We start from the raw sequence: 22,436 nt of genomic DNA on the forward strand, positions 1-22,436 counted from the left end.
AAAAGGCCCGTGAACTTTTGAATTTCAGTTTCCTGTTTGGGCAGCGCGGCAAGCTGCAGGTGACTGCAGAGCTCATCAGCAGAGGTGACCATGATGGAGTCCCAGAATCGCAGAATCTCCACCAGCTGCATGTGTTTCAAGGATCACAGGATCTTCTCCTTCCCAGAGGCTAGTGAAGATGAGAAGGTGAAAAAAACGCACTCGTGATGAAATGTTCTCTGAGCTCATGCTGTCCTCCCACACTGCCAGAGCACAGGTGAATGCGTGGAGGCAGACAATGTCAGAGTGCAGGAAAGCACAAAATGACCGGGAGGAGAGGTGGCGGGCTGAGGAGGGTAAGTGGCAGGCTGAAGAGAGGGCTGAAGCTGAAAGGTGGCGGCAGTGTGATGAGAGGAGGCAGGATTCAATGCTGAGGCTGCTGGAGGATCAAACTAATACGCTGCAGCGTATGGTTGAGCTGCAGGAAAGGCAGCTGGAGCACAGACCGCCATTACAGCCCCTGTGTAACCAACTGCCCTCCTCCCCAAGTTCCATAGCCTCCTCAGCCAGACACCCAAGAACGCGGTGGGGGGGCCTCCGGCCACCCAGCTACTCCACCCCAGAGGATTGCCCAAGCAACAGAAGGCTGGCATTCAATAATTTTTAAAGTTGTAAACTTTTAAAGTGCTGTGTGGCCTTATCCTTCCCTCCTCCACCACCCCTCCTGGTGCTTCTCTCCTCCACCACCCCTCCCGGGCTACCTTGGCAGTTATCCCCCTATTTGTGTGATGAATTAATAAAGAATGCATGAATGTGAAGCAACAATGACTTTATTGTTTCTGCAAGCGGTGATCCAAGGGAGGAGGGGAGGGTGGTTAGCTTACAGGGAAGTAGAGTGAACCAAGGGGTGGGGGGTTTCATCAACAAACAGAACTTTCACACTGTAGCCTGGCCAGTCATGAAACTGGTTTTCAAAGCTTCTCTGATGCGCACAGCGCCCTCCTGTGCTTTTCTAACCGCCCTGGTGTCTGGCTGCACGTAACCAGTGGCCAGGCGATTTGCCTCAACCTCCCACCACCTCCCATAAACATCGCCCCCTTACTCTCACAGATATTGTGGAGCGCACAGCAAGCAGTAATAACAGTGGGAATACTGGTTTTGCTGAGGTCTAACTGAGTCAGTAAACTGCGCCAGCATGCTTTTAAACGTCCAAATGCACATTCTACCACCATTCTGCACTTGCTCAGCCTGTAGTTGAACAGCTCCTGACTACTGTCCAGGCTGCCTGTGTACGGCTTCATGAGCCATGGCATTAAGGGGTAGGCTGGGTCCCCAAGGATAACTATAGGCATTTCAACATCCCCAACGGTTATTTTCTGGTCTGGGAATAAAGTCCCTTCCTGCAGCTTTTGGAACAGACCAGGGTTCCTGAAGATGCGAGCGTCATGTACCTTTCCCGGCCATCCCACGTTGATGTTGGTGAACTGTCCCTTGTGATCCACCAGTGCTTGCAGCACTATTGAAAAGTACCCCTTGAGGTTTATGTACTCGCCAGCTTGGTGCTCCGGTGTCAAGATAGGGATATGGGTTCCGTCTATGGCCCCACCACAGTTAGGGAATCCCATTGCAGCAAAGCCATCCACTATGACCTGCACATTTCCCAGGATCACTAGCTTTGATATCAGCAGATCTTTGATTTCGTTTGATTGCGATCACAGCAGCCCCCACAATAGATTTGCCCACTCCAAATTGATTCCCAACTGACCGGTAGCTGTCTGGCATTGCAAGCTTCCACAGGGCTATCACCACTCACTTCTCAACTGTGAGGGCTGCTCTCATCTTGGTATTCATGCACTTCAGGGAAGGGGAAAGCAAGTCACAAAGTTCCATGAAAGTGCCCTTACGCATGCAAAAGTTTCGCAGCCACTGGGAATTGTCCCAGACCTACAACACTATGCGGTCCCACCAGTCTGTGCTTGTTTTTCGGGCCCAGAATCAGCATTCCACGGCATGAACCTGCCCCATTAGCACCATGGTGCCCACATTGCCAGGGCCCGTGCTTTGAGAAAAGTCTGTGTCCATGTCCTCATCACTCTTGTCACCATGCTGCCATCGCCTACTCGCCCGGTTTTGCTTTGCCAGGTTCTGGGGCTGCATATACTGCTGGATAATGCACGTGGTGTTTAATGTGCTCCTAATTGCCAAAGTGATCTGAGCGGGCTCCATGCTTGCTGTGGTATGGCATCTGCACAGAAAAAAGGCGCGGAACAATTGTCTGCCGTTGCTCTGACGGAGGGAGGGGTGACTGACGACGTGGCTTACAGGGTTGGCTTACAGTGAATTAAAATCAACAAAGGGGGTGGCTTTACCTCAAGGAGAAACAAAAACAACTGTCACACAGAATGGCCCCCTCAAGGATTGAACTCAAAACTCTGGGTTTAGCAGGCCAATGCTCAACCCACTAATCTATCCCTCCCTCTAGTATTTCAGGCTGGACTTCATGGAGGGAGGGAGGAGTAAATGAATACAAAACAAATCTGGTCTATTTCTTGTTTTGATCCACTCCATCTATCTTTTACATCTTTGGCTGGCAGCAGACGGTGCAGAAGGACTGCTAGCCATCCACATCTCCTGCCTGCTCACCATAAGATGGTACAATAGGACTGCCTGCAGGACTAAAGAGAATGACCTGGTCGAGTCACTCCTAATTTAGTCCCTGCACCCATATCTGCCCAGGCGCTCCTGACCGACCTTACCGAGGCAGCCAGGAGCACCTCGGACATGATGAGGGTGGTTTTCAAGCCTATTGCACCATCTGCTGCCACAAGGTAATGGGTTGCTGTAGCAGTGCAGTACCACGTCTGCCAGCACCCAGGAGACATACGGTGACAGTGAGCTGAGCGGGCTCCATGCTTGCTGTGGTATGGCGTCTGCACGGGTAACTCAGGAAAAAAGGCACGAAACGATTGTCTGCCGTTGCTTTCACAGAGGGAGGGAAGGAGGGAGGGACGGCCTGATGACATGTACCCAGAACCACCCGCCCATCAGGCATTGGGATCTCAACCCAGAATTCCAATGGGCAGCGGAGACTGCGGGAACTGTGGGATAGCTACCCACAGTGCAACACTCCGGAAGTCGATGCTAGCCTTGGTACTGTGGAAGCACTCCACCGAGTTAATGCACTTAATGCACTTAGAGCGTTTTGTGGGGGGGGGACACACAATCAACTATATAAAAATGATTTCTAAAAAACTGACTTCTATAAATTCGACCTAATTTCGTAGTGTAGACATACCCTTAGAGACTAACAAATCTATTTGAGCATAAGCTTTTGTGAGCTACAGCTCCACTGAATGCATCCGATGAAGTGAGCTGTAGCTCACGAAAGCTTATGCTCAAATAAATTTGTTAGTCTCTAAGGTGCCACAAGTCCTCCTTTTCTTTTTGAGGATACAGACTAACACGGCTGCTACTCTGAAACATTTCTTTCACTGTATTACATGTTGCTAGAAGGTAAAATAACAACAGTTTCTTGCCGTTGGGAGATGAGTTTTGTGCTGGAGATTTCTCAATGGTGTTTAATGCAATCATTTTGTAGCTCTGCAGGAGTGAAACAAAAGGATGGAGTCTATAATTCAGGATGCAATTCACTTCACTGCATAAAACCTGATGATCAGGCACTGTGCAAGTAAAACATGGGGAGGATGTGGAAGCCAAATCCACCCTCCTACTCAGGGTCTACAGGTCTAACGGTGAGTTCAGCCTTTCTAAGCTACTTGCATAATCAAGGATCCTGTTTATGGCCCGGTCCAATGACCACCCTTAAAGACAAATATAGACACCCCTCTGTGACGTTATTGGCATAATCGGGGACCGTATTGATCATTGTTGCAACCAAGGTCCTGTAGTGGCACCAAATCTTGTATAAAGGGAGTCAAATAAGGTGTCTAAGACAAGGTTATGGTTTGCTGCTTATGATTATGCTGTGTGTATCATTTTTGTAGTTGAATTTATGAATATTGGCTCTATACTGTCTGTATTTCTAATTTATGCTATGCTTCTGGGTAACACCCCAGACAAGTTGGTGTCAGCTCTGCCTAGCCTGCTTGATGGCCCATTAAGGACTATCAGATATACAACTGACCCATTGAGAGAAGGCAGACACACCTTGTGACTCAGCAAGGTATGCAGGGACCTGCCTATGGACAGAACTCTGAGGTTTTTCCAGGCCATGTGATGGACCGCTTGTCTTTGGGACAAAGAAAGAAAGACCACATGGCGAGAAAATGTAAAAAGCTGATGCGGCTCCTCCATCTGATCTTCAATCCTGCTTCATACCTCTGGAGGGACTTTGCTACACTGAAGCTTTGAACCAAGGACTGAAAGACCCATCCCAGCTTATGGATGTACTCCAGAGACTTGATTTGAACCTGCAGTTTATTCTATCACTGCTGCAAGCCTGAACCAAGAACTTTGGCATTATTGTACGTAATTGATTCCATTTAACCAATTCTAGCTCTCACCTATATCTTTTTCTTTTTATGAATAAACCTTTAGATTTTAGATTCTAAAGGATTGGCAACACCGTGATTTTTGGGTAAGGTCTGATTTGTATATTGACCTGGGTCTGAGGCTTGGTCCTTTGGGATCAGGAGAACCTTTTTTTCTTTTACTGGGGTATTGGTTTTCATAACCATTCATCCCCATAACAAGTGGCACTGGTGGTGATACTGGGAAACTGGAGTGTCTAAGGGAATTGCTTGTGTGACTTGTGGTTAGCCAGTGGGGTAAAACCAAAGGCCTCTCTGTCTGGCTGGTTTGTTTTGCCTTGGTGTGCACAGAAATCCCAGCCTTGGGCTGTAAATGCCCTACTTTAATCAGTTTGTCCTGAATTGGCACTCTCCGTTGGGTCCCACCAGAACCAGCATCCTTACACCTTCCCAGACATCCCACTCAGCTGTTCTGCCCTATGGTGGAGCTTAAGTGACTAGAAGGTTCTTGCATCCTGGAGCCACACTAGGGAAAATTTTACTCTTCCTAATCAAATACCTGTATATAATAAATGGGAAACCACAGGATTGTTTTTCCAGGGACACATGGACTCTCTGAGGCTCAGATCCACAAAAGGTATTTAGGATCCTAACTCCCACTGAAATGAAAGACTCTGCGAAGTGGCTGAGGAACGAAGCAGGGACTGGTGATAGAGGAGCAATATCATGTGCCAAGCTTCTTTCCAGTTGTTCCAATGAGCTTCATCACTCATTTTAATAGACAATAAGACTCACAAGTCCAGAGTCTCTTCTTGCTTACTCCACTACAAATCAGGAATAATTCTCACAAAGTCCAACTCCAATTAAGTATAAAATGCCTCTGAGTGAAGAATCAAGCCATTATGTACTTAACTTTCTGCACCTAAGTGCATTGCACATTCTTAAAAATTAAGCTTCTGAGTAGTCCAGTTCAATAGGACTATTAATCTGCTTAAGTGTTTTGCTGGATCAGATCTTATTACAACATATATTCTAAGCATGATGGTGTTGTACACATGAAGATTTATTTAGAAATGTTGTTTAGCAACATCTTTTAAAAATATATAATGGTTTCATACTGGAAAGGCATTTGGTAAGATAGGGTCTCATCCCAGCTCCTAACTGAAGTCAGTAGTCAAACTTCCCTTGATGCCAGTGTGAATTCGATGGTGCTAATAGAAAATACAATTGATTATAAAAGTAGGAATTGATTGAAAATATAATTATCAAGCTTTAAAAAAAGCTGTTGATAAAATCATCTTATATAAATATTTCTAAATGTTTTTATATGATACAAAAGTCTTTAAACATGTGGTTTCAGGGATTTCTCCTCCCCCCCCCCCAAAATGCAAATACACATACACATTAGCAGGACAATGCTTCATCATAAAGTGATAACATCTCAGCAATTGTATAGTATTACCTGCATTTTTTGCTACCGAATGGATCATGTCACACTACACATGCCATTAGATTGCCACATACACAACCAACTGAATTTCAAACAACTCATTTTAATCCATTTTCTACTGAGCATAAAAGCAGCAGCCAAAGCTTCCCCTGGACACAGAGCATTGAGCGCACCGGCGATACACAATAGGCTATTTAGCCATAAACCTCTAATTATGAAGAGTCCCAATTCTGCTCCCATTGCAGTCAACGTGGCTTTTGCCACTGATTTCAGGAGGGGCAGAATTAGGCCCAAAGGGTTTTGTGACAGGACTCTAAGGGGGCTAAACCACTGTAAGTGTAAATCGGTGTAGCTCCATCTGGTCCAGAAACAGTCTTCCCTGTCCCTTGCCCAGCTGCAGTGTGAGACATTTCCCCTAGCCTGCTTTTGCTCTGCCCAAGCCAATGCGGGGTCGGCCCCTTGTATAACCAATATGCTAGCACACTAGTAGAGTTCATGTGCATTTTTTTCAAACTATGACCAATACTGCAGGAGAAAGAGTGTGCTGAAATAATGTGGCTTAATTGTGCAATGCACTGGTTGTATAAGAATAAAAGCGTTTTCACACCACCGTAGTAAAGCTAAAGGGGATATAGCTGGAAATGAATGACACAGGAGGTACTCACATGAACAGTTCCAGCTGGACTGCCAAAGCAGAAGCAGAATGTGTGGCAATATACACATTGTACTCTGTACAGGATATGGCTGCATTCATTTTCGTTTATCACATACATCACTGTGACGCCCACATTTGTGTAGGGAAATTTGACACAAGACCTGCAGATATACAAATCTTTTCCTACTGCAATCATTTGTTTTAAAGCCTGGAACTCCAGAACTTTACTGCTTTCTATTTACTGTGCATGGTGCCTTTGATCCAAAGAGCTCACGGTGGTTCCAAATATGAACTTGTTATAGCTCTATGGGGTCTGTATATGATGCCCATTTGATACATAGATTTATAGGAAAAAGCCTTCTGTCTCAGATCCTCAAAGGTACTTAGGTGCCAAACTCCCACTGACTTCATTGAAATCAGTGCGAGTTAGGTGCCTAAATATCATTGAGGAGTTGGGCCTGGAGGCCAAAATGTACCTTTCGCATACAAGTACTTCCAGTGACTCCAATGGGACTGTCCATGGGGGAATTCACCCCTATGCAGAGGGCTCACACAAGGCTCATGCAGCCCTTAAATCCTTAAACTAGGGTTTAAGCAGACCCCAAGTGCTATACAGCTCTTGCTCTGGACATCAGAACAGAGTAAATTTCACCCCCAGAGAAGAAGGGGGCGAGAAATATAGTGATCACAAAGTCAGATAATGTGAGAGTCAAGAATAGAACTCATGAGTCGTGGTTTACAGCCCCCTTTTCTAGCAACTTGCTGTGAGGAGGATCTGTGTGTTATATTAATTCCCCTTCCTGTAAATAATCCCCCTAAATTATTTGTAAAATATGTATTATTTTGTGTAGGCACTAAGAAATTCTGATGATGGACACTTTAAAAATGCAGGTAGTAAATATGGTGAAGGAAGGTGCTGAAATCATATTGAATTTCAGTGCGAACTAAACACTTCACTTCCTTAGATGCCTTTGAAATCACAGTCTAATATTTTGAGTCGATTATAGATGCTAAATGCTTGTTAACATGTAAATGATTTACACTATACAGGGAGAAATCTTTATCCAGCAACCATGGGAGGCAAATTGCAATAATTTTCCTGTTTCCCTTTCACCAGGTGCACACTGTGTGATATTCAAGATTAATGCCTTCAAAAAGGGAAACTAGGCCCTAGAACACCAGTATAGATGTAAAAGAGGAGCAGTTCCAGTAACTGAGTCAGTACACGGAGATCCTCAAAGATCAGGGAGATGACAATATACTTTAAACAAGTGCTTTGTTGTTATTATCTCTTGTTCCTTTCACAAACACGGCATTGTCTGACATGGCTGTTACTAACCTTGTCAGAATACCTTTCAGGCAACATCATCACCATTAATTGGTATTTTGCTTCTCCCAAATGGATACCATTGATGTTAAAGGCAATGAAGTTACTATGTTAAAGAGTAACACCGACTGAATATTTCTGTATTGATTTTCCCTTTCTACAATGCTGTATCTGCTCTATTCGCTCTGTTAATCCAGAAAGTACAACACATTTGTTCACTTATTTACACTCCATGTCAACTTTACTTTTTTAAAGGTTACTGTATGCCAGCCACAGCTACAGCAAGATGAATTCACTTTTTTTATACATAGTTGCTCCTTCACTGCTTTCTTCTTTACTAGCTACAGTGATGTACTCCAGGCCTGATCCTAACATAGGCAGAAGACCCACTGATGAGTATATGAAAATGGAATTTACACTCTTAGATAGATAATGGGATTGACTGTGCAACTGATTTTATAACAATAGTTTGATACATCATCTAATCCATAAATAAAAGCCCATTGATCTCAGTGGTAGCTTTGGCTAAATAAGGACTTCAGGCTTTAGCTAACTTCAGCGTGATTTCTTGAATGTCATTTGCTTTTTCAGAGAAGGAGGCCAAGCCACAAAACTCCCTTACAGCTCTCACTGAGCTGAACTTGCCCATGGTTTGGGGAGGATTTGATGCTGGGTGGTTGATTCTAGGCTCATGTCTAGGTTTTTTTCTAGAGGGAAAGGGAGATGGGGATGTTCACGCTATTAGAAGGACAGCTGAGCACTCAGACCATATGTAAAAAGATGCTCTGGTGGAAACTTTATTTTGAATGCTCTGAATCAACCTCTTTTATCCATTTTATTCTCTTTCCAATATGAAAAAAATGTACTTACGAAGGATAGGGGAGAGTTCAGAACTGCTAAGATTTCTTGACGTAGTGAGATCTTTATTGTAAAAGGAAACAATTGTACCTTGAAGTTAAGAGAGGCTAAAAATGATCCGTTGTGATCAGCCCACAAGCGGTTTTGGAAACCTTCTTAATAGGACCCTATATATCACAACAAGGAAGGTTGTGTATTCAACAAACTGACTAACCCAGGAAGAGAGGTAAAGACAGAAATAAACACTGGTTACTGGTTGTGAATCACCTTAACATCAGAGCTGCCAAATGTCACTGTTCTATCTTTTAGCTAGAGTGAATGCAAGGAATAGCAGCTGAGAGATAGGAGCGAAGAGGTATAAAGACAATCTGAGGCACGATAGTTAAAAACTATTTGTAACAAAAAGATCAACAGACTAATCATAAAATGAGTTAAGTAAATAGCACTATGGTGAGCCTCAGAGAGAGGCATCAAGAAATGGTGCATTTACCTTGCAATTATTCTCAAAAATAAGTTGCATGTTTAGTGCTATAATGGCAAACACTGGAACCTCCAATGCATAATAGCACATAATTACCAATGAATGGACGTGATTCAGCAGCTTTCAGACATGACATCAATGAGAGACCCTAATAGATACAATGAAGATGAACAGGTGAGTGTTTTACTTTCTTGACAGATTCCAAACTGGACACCAAGCCTCTTGACAGTAGGTGCATAATAAGCAAATAACAAAATGAGTTGTGTAGTTGTCAAGAAAACAGGAGTGTGACTCAGTATGTCATACTTCAGTAATGCATCAATGACCAGGTGTGCACGTACTAGCCCTATGGACCCTACAAGTATGAACTAACTAGTGAAGCTCCAGCTAATGTTAAATATGCAGATACACATGGTTGGCTGGGTATATGGCAAATTTACCATGATTAGATGGCTCTCCCTATGAGCCCAAATGTTGCCTCAGAACAAATTAAACAACAATCAGTGGCATAGTAGACCCTGATTTGGTAAAGCACTTAAGCATGTGCTTAAAATTAAGCCCATGAGTAGTCCCATTAAAATGCTTTGCTTAGCTTCCAACCAAAAGTCTACAAAATTAACTTCTGGCACTGCTGGAAGGTAGCATTCTGCCCTGGTGATTTGTCAGATACATACAAGATAATCTTATGTTTTAACACTTTCAGAAGCTAAAATTGGTACAAGCATAGAACTTTCCTCCACAGAAAATGTATGGTTTTCAAGATATGGTAGAATATGAGAAGGGGATCATTTCATTTCGCTAAACTGGGAAATCAAAAACCCCAAAGATCAGAAATGGGACACTGATTAGGTTTTGTGAGTCCCTGGATTCATGAGACAATTTAGAAGCAATTTCTTGGTCTCCTTTTGCTGGCCTGTGTGGGAATGGTATAAAAGGAATCTGTGTAGCTGGACTGCTCTCTATCTCAACAAGGTGGCTGAAAAGTCTTAAAGGTGGTCCTACATGTACGAGATCATTTTGGCCTTTACATAAAGAGCATGTGAAAACGCCTTGTTGGAAAACGTAAATGAAATGAGGAGTGTTGGTAATAAATTAACCACCTTTCGTCCCCTTCCATTTCATTGTATCACCAATAAATGCCTTTTTGATACTTTGCTAACTAGAACTATAAATCCATAACAAAACTATGTCTGCTGAATCACATGAACATGGTTACATTGAAAGATGACTAGATAATGTAGGCTTCCTCTAGTTAGTAGGACTTGCCAAATACTGTCTGCACAAGTATTCAAGTAGCAAGTACAGTTGTTAACGCGCTCCTTGGAACCATCTCGCCTTCCCCCTCACTTGCAATTACAAGGTCCAACTACAGTTACAGGGGACATACCTCATCTGCCAAGCCTTATCCCAGCTCAGCAAGCCCCTATAAATCCTATAAATCCCCCCATGGAGTCTGTCCATCATTGCGCTGAACAAGCATTTCCAGAGTCCTGCCTTCCATGGAAAGGGAGTGATTTATAGGGCTTGCAGGAACTTTCTTGGCTGGGAATGGGCCCAGTGGATCAAGCAAGGCCCCTGCAATTGGAGCAGAGTTCAGGTGGGCAGGGGCGTGTGCCAGTTTGGAGCAGTGGGTGAAAAGCAGACTCCTTTGCCTTCACTCTGGACCCTGACACATACCGGCTGGCTCTCAAACCATACTATGACTGTAGTGTCTAGAGCCTCTTGATGTTATACTTAGACTCTGTGGGCCAAATTTATCCCTAGGGAAACTCAATTGACTATTATAGTCCATTGTGTAAACGTGTATTTTGGCAAATGTTTAAGCACTTATATTGACTTAACCATCCACCCACTCTACAGACAAGTGCTCTTCACTGAGGAGCGGGCCCTTTCTGTCTTTCCTCAGCCGCTAGCAGGAGCCCCAGCTCCTTCTCCATCCCCCCTCCTCTCAAATTAATGAAATACCATCCAAGTCCCTAGCCTTTAGCCCCACTCCCAGTGCCAGAGTTTGTCCCTTCTTAGTTGGCTGGCAACAATGCACTCTACTGCCCTCTACTCTTGGTCACTGGCCCCCAAGTCCCTACTGGCCCACTGACCTTGCTGGCTTGAGGCCAGGGTCATGAACTGGCAAAAATGGGAGGCTAGAAGGCTAGGCTTGGGAAGCAGGGACCTCCAACCTGGGAGGGCACAGACGTGTTCTGGTTATACTGTTTCTGACCTGCTTTGCCTACTGTCTGTCAGAAATCACCTACCCCAGCACAGGATCCATTGCTAGGAGCCTCACATAAACCCCTCACAAGTGGTCTCTCCCCTGCTGAGATGGCTTAGCCAGAGCATTAACAGAGAGGCAACACAGCCTAATGTTATAATAGCTATTTTGTAAAGCAGCTGTCCACATGGCAGCTATTGATCAAAGTGGGATACCTGGCTGGATTTAATTTTCATTGAAAAATAATGGAAGCAATTATCCAGATGCTATCGCCAGCCAATGACTTCCCACTTCCTACTTTTTTTTCAATATGAGAGAATTTGGTGCAATACAAGTGCAGGCTAGTAAAGAGGGTGAGTTTTTTTTTTCTCTTCAAGGTTTTATTTTTCATGGTCAGAGTTGCAGCTGACCTCCTTTCATACACCCACAAAATAGGCCGCCATTTTGTGCATAGAAAAATGCCCCTCGAAAGGACTGTGGGCATTTCTGATATGACTCCTCGGATCCAAACCTTCCCCTTTGGGTCAGATCCATTATTGGAAAGGTCCAATTTTATGGTTCCAGTTTGGCTATGCTCAAAGTCTCACAAGACCAGTCATACTTGTGAGATTTCAGACTAAAATGGTAGAAATCGAGTGCGTTTAGATGCTCTCTAATGAATCTACCACTTTGGCCTAAAATCTTGTGAAAATAGCTCATGAGCTTTGGAATGGTTGGCATCTAAACCCAAACCCTAATTCAGTCTTTACGTCACACACTGGCTTCTGGTCTGCTACTTTACATCCAGGGCCAAACAGGAGCCTATGGCCCATCTCTAGCAGAAAGCTGCATTTGTATACGTATCTCAGGGAGTTAGCTTGTGTGCTCACATACCCATGTGCATTGCACAGGCAGTCTTCACTGTGTACAAAGGGATACTATGGCTCAGTACTCACCCGTGATGAGCTAAGGGGTAAGGAGCCTTCACACCACCTTTACTGCCCTCCAACGCTTGGGAGAGCAGGAGCCAATTCAAGTCCTGGTTCGAGTTGGAGCCCCAAGTGGCCTGCTAAACTGGCTTTCTGCTTGCGTCATGCTGCCAGAACAGCACAAAGCAGGCAGAATGAGGCCGGCATCAGGCCTTCCATCTGCAAGAGTTGTGTTTGTGTTAATGGAGCCAAAAAGTTGGCCCTGAATGGCCAAAGTGATTGTAAGTTTTAAATTTTAAAACATCCCCAGCAGTCCAAAGTTAACGTCTGGGTGAACTCACGTCTGTTCAGTTTTAGCCCGGCATCTTATTTTGCATACAAATGCCTCTGTAGCCTTAGCAGAGCACTAGCAGCCTGTGCAGGTGCTACAAGAAAAACCTCCTTTTAATGCAGTTGTGCATCTAGTAATTTATAGCACACCCAGCAAACACACCCATCTAGGAGCTATGTTCAGCTAACCAGCCTATTGCTCCTCCAACGCTCCCCACCCAAAGCTATCCTACTAAGCACCTCCAAATTACAAGCATAGTTGCTTCCTACTTGGGCTCTGGGGTAAAGTTCAGAGCTCCAGGCCTCTCACTAGAGAATGCGTCTCTATTTGTCTCCATTTGCTCAGACCTAGGAACAGATGGCAGTAAGCGCTTAGTTCACCAAAACTACTATGTTAAACCATTGGAGAAAGGACAACCTTAGAGCTACCTGGGTCAAGGCCATACAGTGCTTTGTAGGTAATTACCTGTATCTGGAATTGCCCCAGATACAAATCGGGACCCACTGCAGAGTACAGGGCTCTGTTGCTTAGTGATTATGTGGGGATGCCCTTCTGAATAGGCTTTTGGCTAAATCCTGCACTAGCTGATTCCCTTGGAAAAACCTCCCTGAAGCTTCAATCTACTAATTATAATGCGTGGGAGGAGGTGCACAGCATGTCTCAGAATAGGTAATGGGTGGTACTGTCAGATGGAGAAGAGGAAATGCCCTGACTTAAAACAGAGAACACATCTCATTTAAAAAAAAAAAAAAAAAAGGGCGGCAGGGAAATTGGCAAAAAAATTGGCTTGGTGAGGTTGCTGGGATCGCCAGGGGCAATCTGAAATTAGTTTACATTAGAACAGGTTGCACTTGATTTTTTGACAGTAGTTGTCATGCTTGGTAAGAATAACAACACGTTAACTCATCCAGCATTGTAGAGCACTCCTCACTCATACTGAGGCTGCCTAGAAAAACATCCTTATAAATACATTGCCTGGACAGGGAAATTTTTTAAAACTCTTGGTGCGATATTAGGGTATGTCTACACAGTGAGGTGATGTGTTCAATGTGGGTGTGATTTCTAAAGTGCACTAACATACCACATATTAATTGATCTGCGTAGACTGCTGGTGCATACTAACAGTTCCCTCGTGCACACCAGCAGGGTCTATAACAACCAATTAATGTGCAACATGTTTGTGTTCTTTAGGAAATCACACCCCTGTAGCGTGCATTATTCCATCAAAGCCCTCAGTATCCATTTTAGGTGTCTTTGAGGAGGATTATTTCAGTTAGTGTCAATTTTTCAAAGAAGCACCAAACAGTAGCCAAGTTTGCTCTCAAAGAGGCATTTGCAGGCACAAAATTTGTTATTTCACCCACAAGTAATCACATTTTTAGAGCCCTGGGCAGATACAAAATTTGTATCTGCATCAGATTCACAAGCTGCAAACATGGTCCACGGATATCTGCAAATATAAAGCAGATAACTCCAAATTTGCAGGGCTCTACACCTATTCAGTTACCCAACTTGTGCACACATCTCTTTGAGCATAAAAATGTGGAGTTTTTAATGCACCGCTTAATATATGTTCTAAACTAGGGAAGGGGTCATTTAAGAAGCAACTGTGAAAAATGTATATTGTTAATTTTTCTGTAGAAAACAGAGAACCCCTAAAACCACATTAATTTCCCCTGAGTCCCCTCTCTAACACTCATCAGGACATATGTACCCTCTGAAACTACCCAAAGAAAAATCTTGGTCTTTGTAAAAGTGGTGAAAAATCATCCTGGAGAATCTCAGGAAACCAAAATATTTCAAGTTCTTAATTTGTATTTTCTCAGGAAAATGAAAGGCAGTTTCAGAAATAGAAAACTCTTATTTTGCCACAAAAAGTGCACAAATTGGGCCATTTCTCTGAGGAAATGTCAAACTTCCAACAGGTGCAAAGTCATAAAAGTTCATAAAGTTTGTCTCAGAGGGTGACCATTTGCCATCTTTGCTGCACAAAGTTGTTTTTCCTATCACAGAAATAGATAATTCTGCTCTGGATCAAATGTATGAAATACCTCTTTTTGCTTTTCAGCTTTTGGTACAAAATTTGTTCCTAACTTTCATTCAGCTGCTAGTGTCTTCAGTAACCTTTCCAAGTTACATTTCAACTTCTACTATAGCGATATGCACACCTTATGCGTTCCTTCAGAACCACTTGGCACTCTCAGTTCTGAAGGAACGCAAACATATAGCAAACACTATCAGGCAGAAATCACAGGCCAAGTCACTCACCATAAATGTCTCAAGGGTTCCTTCTCTTCTCGCCCTACGATGCAGGGAGTAGAGGGAAGAACAGACATTTACACACTCACCACCCTATGGAGAGGAGTTGATGACTCTTTCTTCCCTCTTTCCCTTGACTAGCTCAAAAATGAAACGAGAATGAGAAAGAACAAGGTGAAAAATGAGCAAACCCCCCAGAATTTGGCACTTAGACAAACCTGAGTCCATATTTCTTATCTTCTGCTCTGCAACAAGGTCACACTTGGGCTCTTGTGATAGCTTCCATCTTGAACAATACACATGGGGCTTCCTGAGCTCAAGTGTGTTTGTTGGTGCTGCAACAGAGCCATATACTCTGCTGCGGCTTGGCACAGCGGTAACTCACTCTCACCAGAATATTATATACCCAGTTCCTCTTATCCTCAGACACTAATCATTGCACCCTGCTGGGGCGCATGCACAATATCTATGGTCAAAACAAGCATAAGCCTGTTTATCAAATGACATATCGGCTGTTTCAGAGTTGTAACTTCTGTCTATTCTGTAGCCAAGGCCTGAAGGCACGGGGAATTACAGCTGATCAACACTTCCAGTTTTGGCCTCCAAATAGGGAGGTCCCCATATACACTGAACTTGAGATAAGCCTGAATCACAGCCAGGGATCCGAAGGCCTCTAACTCTTGGGGCTGTGCTCGATCTGAATGTTGCAGTTCGGGCCCATGTCTGTTGAAATGTGATCCTGTAGATGCTTGCCATACTTATAGCCTCCATTGAGGCTATGAAGCTGATGGATGAGGAAGTCAACTGCCGAGGATTTCATTAAAACTCAAGCAATAGCCAATTCTGAATTCATACACTAGTAAATGCTAAGATGCAGCAAAGCACAATAATTATGGAAAAACACATGCACAGAATTCTCTGTCATTTTCTGAGTCGTCCCTCGTACATCAACATACGTGCCAGGGGCAAAGTTTCAGCTTTAGGCGCACTGACATTGCTAACTCGTGTGATGTAATAGGTTGCAGGTTTCAGCAATGTGACAGCAGTGTTCTGATCCGTGGTGATGTGTGCATGGTATCACTTGTGCCATCCAGTGAAAACCAATGATGACTTTAGGGGAAAATTGACAGACGGTTGTGGGAGAGTTCAGGCATAGCCTTTCTTCCACCAGGCCTTGGGTGGCACAGAGGTGGGGCTGGGGGCTGAATATCTGTGATGGTCAGTAATGAGCATGTGCATTCACATGTGGCGTTATGTTCAGCAAAGGCTGCCAGCGAGGCACACTCACTGCTCAGCTTGTCATCCAGGTAACCCTGACATGTCCCACTGCACACCAAACCCAGGCACCAGAGATGTGGGAATGCATTTCACTTCTCCTCTCAGTGACGTTTAAACCAGCACGCGCTGGCCCAGCTCCTCAGCACAGCACACTTTGGTGCAAGGAGAGGACTGTGCAAAGGTGGGCATCAGTCTCCTTGGCAATCCCTTAGCTCTGCATAAGCAGTGCTGGGCCAATTCTCCAGCACAAATACTCCAGCCTGGGGGCCATTTTAATTTGCAGTGGCTGCCAGTAGTCCTAAGGGGCCAATAGTGCAGCTGGAGGTGACAGGAACGCACCAGCCACCCTTGCTTTCCCCTGACCATGGTCCTACCTCATGTCAATGACACCAGCATGTCGCCAGTTAGGCAGACAGTAAGTTAGTGATGGATTCCGAATCCCTCCTTTTCTGCAGTCCAGGAGAAATTGGGAGAGAAGCCACTTTCTGAGGTTTGTAAAAGTCCAGCTACATGGGCTTTCTTCCCTTCTTAGCCTGGCCTGGTGTGATGAGCCCTCAATGGCCCTTGCACACTTTCTTCACGGTGTATTGTTTTTAAAGGGACGCCAGAAGCCTTCTATCTCCCCACCTTCAGCTTTGGGGTGGCCTCATCAGGGACAACTGGAAGGCCAACGTTGGCTCTTCCACGTCCATTTGTGGACAACTGGATGGCCCACATGTACACTCCAGTACAGCAGGGCCCAGTGAGTCCTTGTCCTTGGCCTCTTTGAAATTTAAAGGGCACTCTGGAGCTCAGACCCCAAAGTGAGCAAGTCATGCCTGACTAATCTAACTGCCTTCTATGACGAGATAACTGGCTCTGTGGATGAAGGGAAAGCAGTGGACGTGTTGTTCCTTGACTTTAGCAAAGCTTTTGACACAGTCTCCCACAATATTCTTGCCAGCAAGTTAAAGAAGTATGGGCTGGATGGACTATAAGGTGGATAGAAAGCTGGCTAGCTTGTCGGGCTCAAAGGGTAGTGATCAATGGCTCCATGTCTAGTTGGCAGCCAGTATCAAGTGGAGTGCCCCAGGGGTCGGTACTGGGGGCCGGTTTTGTTCAATATCTTCATAAATGATCTGGAGGATGGTGTGGATTGCACCCTCAGCAAGTTTGCAGATGACACTAAACTGGGAGGAGTGGTAGATACGCGGGAGGGTAGGGATAGGATACAGAGGGACCTAGACAAATTGGAGGATTGGGCCAAAAGAAATCTGATGAGGTTCAACAAGGACAAGTGCAGAGTCCTGCACTTAGGACGGAAGAATCCAATGCACCCCTACAGACTAGGGACCGAATGGCTCGGCAGCAGTTCTGCAGAAAAGGACCTAGGGGTTACAGTGGACGAGAAGTTGGATATGAGTCAACAGTGTGCCCTTGTTGCCAAGAAGGCCAATGGCATTTTGGGATGTATAAGTAGGGGCATTGCCAGCAGATCAAGGGACGTGATTGTTCCCCTCTATTCGACATTGGTGAGGCCTCATCTGGAGTACTGTGTCCAGTTTTGGGCCCCAAACTACAGGAAGGATGTGGAAAAATGGGAAAGAGTCCAACGGAGGGCAACAAAAATGATTAGGGGACTGGAACACATGATTTATGAGGAGAGGCTGAGGGGAACTGGGGATGTTTAGTCTTCAGAAGAGAAGAACAAGGGGGGATTTGATAGCGGCTTTCAACTACCTGAAAGGGGGTTCCAAAGACGATGGCTCTAGACTGTTCTCAGTGGTAGCAGATGACAGAACAAGGAGTAATGGTCTCAAGTTGCAGTGGGGGAGATTTAGGTTGGATATTAGGAAAAACTTTTTCACTATAAGGGTGGTGAAACACTGGAATGCGTTACCTAGGGAGGTGGTGGAATCTCCTTCCCTAGAAGTTTTTAAGGTCAAGCTTGACAAAGTCCTGGCTGGGATGATTTAGTCGGGGATTGGTCCTGCTTTGAGCAGGGGGTTGGTCTAGATGACCTCCTGAGGTCCCTTCCAACCGTGATATTCTATGATTCTATGTGAGCTGCCATATAGTGAAATCCTTGCCTCCATTCACCAGCAAGCCCTTAACCTACCTTGAGGCTCGGAAGAAGCTGGGGCAGCTTGGGAAGGGCGATGGAGCTGGAGGCTTATGAGGGAGAGTTGCAGAGCTTGGGGTTGGGGGGAACCTCAAATATTTAAGTTATTCTGACCAGTTTCAGGTCTATATCCAAAATGTAGGGCACTTATTGGGACTGACCCTAAGCTCACCTGTGCTGATCATGACTTGTTAGCCTCCTTCCTTCCCCATCACTGCTTTCTTCTGCATGCTCCACCACTGGCTCTGGTGATTGTTTTCCTGGGAAAGGTAAAACCTGTAGTTTGGTAGCCTCTATGGCTTCTGATTCAAAAGTGACTACACGAGTGGACCTGGGTTGTGTACTGCTGTATTTGCAAATGTTTGTGTATGTAACTTCCGCCTTATATGCCTTATGTCAATGAGAGAAACAGGCCACTACTCACAATCGGCCAGAGGTGCATACTGGAGGAGATGGATCCTTGTAATATATCTGCTTTTTGGCTCTCTGTTGTCTCTGTTATCACACTGTTGTCTGATACTTCCCATCCCTCACTTGCTTTCGGCGTAAATTCTGAGGACTAGTTGTGTGGGCTGCAATACTTTAGATGCCAGTGTAATTGAAGTGTGCAGTGTCTGTAGCTGTGCTGGTCCCAGGACATTAGAGCGACAAGGTGGGTGAGGTTAAATCTTTTTTGTGGACCAGCTTCTGTTGGTGAGAGAGACCAGCTTTAGAGCTAGACAAAAGCTGGTCTCTCTCACCAGCAGAAGTTGGTCCAATAAAAGATATTACCTCACCCACCTTGTCTCTCTAACGTAGTTGAAAGGCATGAACATTAGCGTTGCAAATGACAGGCAGTGACTAGCTGGACCTCTGGCGCAAGCAGTTCTTTTTTTGTGAACAGGTTTGGGTGTATCATTAACTGGAAACCCTTTCCCAGTGAATACTAACTGCAGCTTGCACAGAGGCCACAATGTGAGCATTCCAGCTCCTTTCTGAAGTACTGCTTGGGGACCGAAGACAATCATTGGCAGAAGACAATTAAGAAGCACATGTTTCCGGGGGGGGGAGGGAGGGGAGCGCCCTCCACCCCCCCACATCTAATAATGGGAAAGAAGGGTGCTCGCTAATGCTCACATTTGAATTTTAACTGCCAACCAGGGTCCCGACCTATGGACCAGGTTCAGAGGTGGTGTAGATGGCTTTGTAAATTACACATCAATAAGTTAGTGGGAGGGGGCTGTACGTTGGCCAGATTCAGAACTGCTGTGCCTTCAGACAACGCGGTTGTGGTGCGGAATCCACTCTCACTGCGTCCGAATTTGATTTCAAAAGAGAATTTCCCATGAAAGAAACACTGTCCTATGTTATATTTTATTCTTTGGTCGGCTAAGTTAAACAATGACAGAGAAAAATAAAGGTTCTTCCCCCTGCCCCCCCTCCCCCAACTTCCAGCTTTGTTTCACCCTCTCCAGCCCTTTAATTGGGCTTTGGAGAGGGTGAAAATACCAATACCTGAGAATACGGATTTTTTAAAAAATTGTTACTTTCGTCTGGAATCCCCAGTTTGAAATGATGGCGGCGGCGGTGTGGAAGGTGACTGGCTTGGTTTGTTACAGTAAAGCTGTGTTGTACTTTAGATTACTGATTAACCAACAGCAATGGGGCTCTGCCTTGACCTTTTTTCATTTGAGCAAATATACTCTTCCCTGCCACTTGTAAACAGCAGATTCTGGTAACTGAGTCACGTACTCTTCACACCGTCCAGGTTAGTTTTCTGTGCATCTCTGCCAAGGGTTTTAGGCATGTTGGGTTTGCCTGACTCAGTAAAGCCATTATTTAAGATTATTAGTAGTAATAGTAGCAATAATACCACCACTCCTATGGCACTAGAGATCTGAGGGCCTCCAAGCACTTTGCAAGCATTAATTAAAGAAACCTCACAGTACCCCATGAAGTAGGTAGTGACTGTTATCCCCATTTTAGAGCAGGAGAAGAGAGGTGTTAGCTCAGAAAAATTCCAGGAGCGTGGAAGGGGGCGGATGAAGTTGTGCCAGCTTCCCCACTTCTGCCTCTCTGCTGAGACCATGACTGCTCATGAGGGTTAGCTTGCCAGTCCCAGCCTAGAGGGGGACAAGGAGGTGGCAGACCAGTCCTATCCCATGGAGCAGTGAGGACAGTGGGCCTGGGGGAAGGCATTGAACTAGTGGCTGGCCTTAGCAGGGATTGGGGCCTGGCTCACTCTGTGCCCATCTCTGGCCCAGGCTCTCATTGCTGCTGTTTCCTGGCTGGTTGGCAGGTGGGGACAGGGGTGCCAGGGGCTGTTCAATACAATCTGCCACCCCTCCTCCTCATAGACCTAGAGTGGCATATTTGGTCTGGCTGCCCTTCCATCACGAGCAAGTGGTGTTGCAATCTGGCACATGGAGTGGCAATGCTATTCCCTCACATTTGGCCTGGCTGCCCCCTATCGCAAAGGCAGGGTGGCCAGGCCAAATGTGCCACCCAAGGCTGCTTCCTAAAAGTTGTGGGGGCAGGTCTGGGGGGAGTCAGCTTGCCCCCCAACTACAGTAAATGACAGCCCTTGTGGACAACAGAAAGGTTAAGGTCATTTGCAGAAGTGGCCCTTGGGTTTTGTGTTACTTAGTTGTTGGGCGTTGGTTTGGGGTCTGATTTGCAGAGTTGCTGAGCTCATACAGCTCCAGCAGAAGTCAATGGGAGTGATGGGTGCTTAGCACCTCGAAAAAAAACAAAAACAGGCCCAAAGTCTGGGCACCCAGCCTGGCCATGTTAGAAAACTGTGGCCTGAGGACAAAATTGCCCAAGAGGTCAATGGGAGAGATGGGAACTGCACCACAGAGTTTTAGGAGCCTAGCCAAAACCACTAGAGGCAAAGGGAGTTTTTCCATTGACTTCAGTGAGTTTTGGATTAGACTTATAATGGGATTTTCAAACGTACCTAGGCACCTAGCTCCCATTGAAATTGGTGGACAGGAGGCCCCTCATCACTTTTGAAAACCCCGCTGTTATTGATTCTCAGTACAGCCGAAGAACTGACAGTCTGTCAAGAAGCTGTGTACACCTTGATTGTGGTCCTATGGACACCAACCCCTCAGTCAGGTTTTATGGTAAATCACACTGCATGGGGGAGTCAGACTACTGCAAACACAAAATAAGGAACCTCTTTGCAGCTGACTGCACTAAGGTACATTTCCTACCTGCTCCTTTATTGTCTCTGCCTTCATTCTCCTCACTTTAAAGCTTCGCAGCTGTCAGCTGTTTGTGGTGGCTGAAATCTGTCAGGGTGGTTGTAGCATACATCTTAGCTGAAGGTTGGTTTATCCTGCAGTTAACTATTCCCTAATTATCATTCTGACGCATCAGCCACTCAGTAAACAAGGTGAAAGTTTCACATAGATTATTAACCAGTCAATATCATCTGAGATTCTTCATGGTGAAGGGTAATTATTTGCATTAATTACAGATTCCTTGCGGGTAGATTATGTCACTGTATATTCTGGGTTGGATGTACTATAATGGGTGAACGACTTGTTTTTCTTGTTTCTTTGATTTATTCAAAAAATCTTTCCCCTTGTAGACACACACTTCTCCCCCAAACCAAACCTGATGTTGTATTTAGAGGAAGGATGTCCAGTGGTTAGAAAACTAATCTGGGAATTGGGAGTCTTGAGTTGAATTCCTCAAGTTGCCACACTCTTCTGTAGGAATGTCGACACTGCACACTAAGCCTGGGTGTGTGGGGCCTGGGTTTGTGGCCTTGATGTTTTCAAGCCCATGCCTGAGTGTCCACAATGCAATGTAAACCTGGGTTTACAATTGCTGGACCCAAGTCTCACAACCGTGCTCATGTGTCCACACTGCACTACAAAGACTTTTGGACTTGGGTCTATTGTTTGCCTTGTGCCCACACAGCAAAATGACAGGGTTTGGACCAGAGTCACAGCAGGGCGGCCCCTCGCCCCTTACAGAGTCCTAGGAGCTGCATACTTACAGACCCACATCAGATGAATGTGTGTGTGGATGGAAGGAGCTTTGGGCTCAAACCTGAGATAGAGCCTGTGCTTAGTGTTCACTGTCCTCATACCCAGTCACCTTGGGCAAGTCCCATAG

General features: G+C 45.2%; 2 long non-coding RNA genes across 2 annotated transcripts in view; one reads left to right on the plus strand and one right to left on the minus strand.

Annotated features, from left to right (window-relative positions):
* LOC125645372 (uncharacterized) overlaps positions 1-21,641 on the minus strand; it is a 59,322-nt gene extending 37,681 nt beyond the window's left edge. Inside the window, exon 1 of the long non-coding RNA XR_007359290.2 lies at positions 21,524-21,641. This is a non-coding gene — a long non-coding RNA (uncharacterized LOC125645372). The remainder of the gene's footprint in view (positions 1-21,523) is intronic.
* Positions 1-22,436, plus strand: part of LOC125645371 (uncharacterized) — a 277,583-nt gene that overhangs the window by 237,479 nt on the left and 17,668 nt on the right. The window lies entirely within an intron of this gene.

Source organism: Caretta caretta, chromosome 12 (assembly GCF_965140235.1).
Source record: "Caretta caretta isolate rCarCar2 chromosome 12, rCarCar1.hap1, whole genome shotgun sequence".
Taxonomy (NCBI): domain Eukaryota; kingdom Metazoa; phylum Chordata; order Testudines; family Cheloniidae; genus Caretta; species Caretta caretta.